Source organism: Sparus aurata, chromosome 19 (assembly GCF_900880675.1).
Source record: "Sparus aurata chromosome 19, fSpaAur1.1, whole genome shotgun sequence".
Lineage (NCBI taxonomy): Eukaryota > Metazoa > Chordata > Actinopteri > Spariformes > Sparidae > Sparus > Sparus aurata.
The window spans coordinates 23,028,689-23,033,068 of record NC_044205.1 but is presented as its reverse complement, the minus strand read 5'-3'; the positions used below and the strand labels follow the sequence as shown (position 1 = coordinate 23,033,068).

Below are 4,380 nucleotides of genomic sequence, written 5' to 3'. Positions count from 1 at the left end.
ACGCTCCTAAAGCTTAATTCTATATAAATGATCGGATAATTTGTTGTTCTGTCATCAGCGAAAAACAACATTGACCCTGAAGTTAAAAAAGGAGCCTCATATAAGAAACGATACTAAAATAAAAAGCCAGAAAAGTCACGTAAGATATCGCGTCGTGTTGTTGCCGGAAGACAGAAGCGGTCCACCTTTACTCTCCTCCATGTTCGCTTTAATATCCATTGCCTTAATATTTCTACTAAAGTACTCTTCGTATGGATGACTTCCACCAAAGTGATAATTTAACATGAAATCTTGAAACAGCGAGCATACAACAAAGATATAATTCTACTCTCTTACAGTCATGTTGTTTTGGGATTGACTGACATTCAACCTGTCCAGTCGTTCAGATATCATGTTGCGTTGCAGTTAGCTAACAACAGGTTCATCAGAGGTTTTTAAATAAAAACAGCTAAAAAACGACACTGACGACAGCAGGAAGAGTGAACCAAAACAGTAAAATTGGGTTCTCTGCGTTAGGATTTATAATTTAGTGTCATTACCAGCTTCAAGTAACAGTTACGTAAGAGTAGTTAACAGGAAAATAAAGATAATAATCAATTAGGAATCAAGTAGGCGAGAAAAGGTACAGTGAAAGATGAAGGGTGAAAGAAAGTGGAAAAAGTTTTACCTTTTAAAAAGTTTTTAAAAAGACGAGCGCACATCCTCAAATCTGCAGGGAGGCTGTCTCAGAGTCGGGGAGCATGAGAACTAAATGCGGCATCACCGTAAGGCTTCAGCACTGCAGCGGGGGGGGGAACAGTGAGAGCTCAGCCGAACACAGTGATCTGTGAGGAGGTCATTGATGGTATCGGGCTGCGCACTGATTCAATTACAAGCACGCTGAAATCAAATCCTGGAGTCTACAGGCCAATCAAGAGATCTCACGTCATGGGGAACATGTATGCTGTATGATCACACATCTGTTGTAGAAAGTGTGGTTTGACTTTGTTATGTTGAAGGTTAAAGATGCACTTTTAATTTTGCCTCCAATTGTGCAGATTTCCTCCCCAGCTCGCTGTGTGTGAGTGCGTGTGTGTTTTCCGATTAGAAAGTAAAACATTACATTAAATTATTCATCTCGTGTTGGCAAAAAAAAATAAATGAATAAATGGAATATGCCCAAGGCCCTCTTGCAGCCAGCGACTCCCACAAAAGAATACAATAAAAGTGAAATTAATTTCCATCAAAATAAAATAATTGTAGTTAATGAACAGCCTTTACATGCATCACGCACACTTCTGTTGTAACAAAAGTTATTTTTAATCTCAAAAGTTGTAGCCACCCACGAAAAAAGAGCACACAGACTGTGAGGCTACAGCACGTTAAAATAAATATTGCCATTTTGCCTTAAAGCAAATTTTCCTTGACGTTGCATCAGTCGCGCCTCAGGCAGAAGAGAAAACTGGTAAAGAAGTGCAGAAAAAACACAAAGAGAGGAAATAGAAGTTTAGCTGACAGTTTTTTTTTTTTTTTTTTCAAAGGATCACGGCCGTCTCTGAACTCCAGCTACACAAACGGAGGGTCTTTTGTCTGCACCAACAGCGACAACAATGCTTCATCTTACTGCCTGTATACTCAGATATTCCCTTCAATCAGTGAATAACTTTTCCCACGATACACCACACCTTTCTTGCAGCTACTGTACACGCATCATGTCGTAAAACGGAGGGGCTGAAAAGAGAGAGACGGTTCGGGATTCAGGGGGCAGCGATGTAGCGATTCTTGGCCGGGTAGCTTCATCACTTATCCAGCGCTTGAGTGGGTGGCTGAAGATGCACTGTGTTTGTGAGGAAAAGCTGCTCTCATCATCTAGCATGTCGAGCGCATTGACTGATGATGTAAGTCCGCGGTAACTTTCTTTTTTTAAGGGAGACGAAAACGGTTGAGGAAAAAAAAAAGAAAAAAAGACCACAGATTGCAAAAAATCCAATCAGCTTCTGGATTGCGGCGGTAAAATAATCCAACCTGCTGTGTGCACACAGTCTCTGTCAACCAACAGAAGAGGAAACCATCCGTCCTCGGGACTCATGGCATCAACTAGATTCTGTCGTGTGAAGTTTTTTTTTTTTTTTACCTCCAATAATGGAAAAAGTGCAAAAAAAAAGAAAAAAAATGGTATTGAAGTCATCTGAACTTGTGATGTGACAGACTGTGACAAGAAGCAATAGAATTAATTCCATCCTTTGACTGTACCATTCATATCTCTTGAGCTATCCGTTAGGATTGTTAAAGGATTACACTGCTCTGTCTCCCTGAAATCCTTTGTCAGGGAAGGAAGGAGCCTGCCTGGTGGTGAAGCCTCGGATTCAAGAGTAGAAAATGTAGATTTCGTCCTGGTCACGGAAGAACAGACCAAACTTTAAGAGATAAAATAAGGGCCGGGGGAGTTTGTTAATCCTGTCTATGCTTTATGTGCTATGTGGATTGGGAAAAGCACTAAGACAGTATTACCAGGTTTTCTCTGGGAATACTGGAGTCTATATCCACTTCTGCGAGCCATTTAAAGGTCATGTACTCGCGGTGCTATCGCCAGACTCTTGGAATTGAGTCAGGGTGGCTGGGGTTGTTAATTCTATGTTGCTAATTCTTGCTAACCTGCATACATCAGATATTTCAATAAACACATTTTGGGAAAGGTGCTTATTCGCTTTCTTTGCAAATGTTAGACGAGAAAATTGATACCAAACTCAATTCTGTATGCTACATATGAAGCTAGAGCCATGAGATGGTTAGCATAGCTTAGCATAAAGGGAAGAGGAGGAAACAGCTAGCTTGGTTTCATCTACTGATTATCGGCATGTGTTGTATAAAAGAATCTTAATTTAAAAACCTTCAGAAATGTATTAACAGAATGTGAAAAAAGCTAACGTGATATCTTCAGACGTCTGTCTTGCAGAGATGTCTGCTGACGTTAGCATGCCAGCCAGCTAGCCCTTGTGTTTTCCTGTCAAGTAATACCACTCTGTACCTCAAGAAACTGTTCAGAGGCCAAGAAAAGAAGTTAGCAACATCGAAGCAAAACAATTCTTGAGTTTATTTTCTCCTCCTAGTGACCGCTCTTGTCAAGGAAAAGGAAGTTTCATGCATGCAACCTTTCTTCTAGACTGGTAAGTAAACAGCTGTTAATGCTAACATTGGCTATAGGCTATAAACAAACTTCCCTCTTCAATATACTTTATACACTTCACTATACATTGATCAATCTACAACTTGGATTTTGACTTGGAATACTTTGCAACCAACGTCTGCATTTAAAGACTGACTAGTGAGTAGGTGAGTCTACGTGTTTGGTTTGATGAAGTTTAATGTCCCATTTAGCCACCGCCGCTTTTCAGACTGGCTACTTCCTGTAATTTAATATTGTAAAGCTACGACAAGTGGTATCAATCTTCTTACATAACTCTTGACAAGAAAGCAGACAAGCATTTTCCAAAATCTCAAACTAGTTCTTTGAAGATATTACACAGCAAATGTTAAGTTAGCTGTTATACTCTGACAGGACTGTGCATTGTCCCTTTTCCTTCTTTGTGAAGCACGCTGGCAGGATATTAAAGCAATGCTGAAACCTAAAGAATGTGACACATGGTGTGAAAATGATGTTGTCCCTTTGGCTTCATCGGACAGCGTTCATGAATCATGTAAAAAAAAAAAACTGACCCTGGGATTTGGTGCAGCGGCTGTAGTCATCCAAGATTAGTCACGAATGTCAATGTTTGAGCAGGGAAGGGGAAAGAATAAGACCGCTAATACAAGAGGACGAACTCAGACTTTTTTTTTTTTTTACCATACGGCAGCTTGACTCACTCATAAATGTGTGAGAAGCTCAATGACCCACGAGGACCTGTGAGTCAAACTGCTGCCTCTCTGCATGCAGTGAGGATTCCCCTGAGGGCTGACTGGGAGGAAACCCTCAGGGCAGACCCGGGACAGAACCGCTCACAGCTGGCCTGGAAATTCAACAAGGAGCTGGAAAAAATGACAGTTTGCTTGCCCAGCTGCCCCTTTTTCACACAGTCATAAGCAGCAGGCAAATAGATGGATTAATGGAGGATTGGAATAAAGATCACATACCCACACATTAAAGATGTTAATGCACTTTTGTCAATATTACAGCTCTGAATTACTCAACCTTGTCATAAAAATGAGACTCCCTGAGGATCGGTTTAATAGGGCGCGTGTGCGTTGGCAGTCATTTGTGTGGATTCATCAGTTCAGCAGGTATAAAATGAGGCCCGTGATTGAACACCCACTTAGTGTTTTTTATGGCGGTGTAGGTTTTAAAAGAGAAACGGTTTTCATCAGTTGAGTAGCTGCTACAGTTTGACCTCACGCTATACCGTT

At 40.8% G+C, this 4,380-nt stretch overlaps 1 long non-coding RNA gene across 1 annotated transcript; it reads left to right on the top strand.

The window, feature by feature from the left end:
* Window positions 1-3,090: 3,090 nt before the first annotated feature.
* Window positions 3,091-4,122, top strand: LOC115569584 (uncharacterized). Its single transcript, XR_003981563.1, has 2 exons — window positions 3,091-3,146; window positions 3,834-4,122. It is a non-coding gene; the product is annotated as an uncharacterized LOC115569584 (long non-coding RNA).
* The last annotated feature ends 258 nt before the right edge of the window (window positions 4,123-4,380 follow it).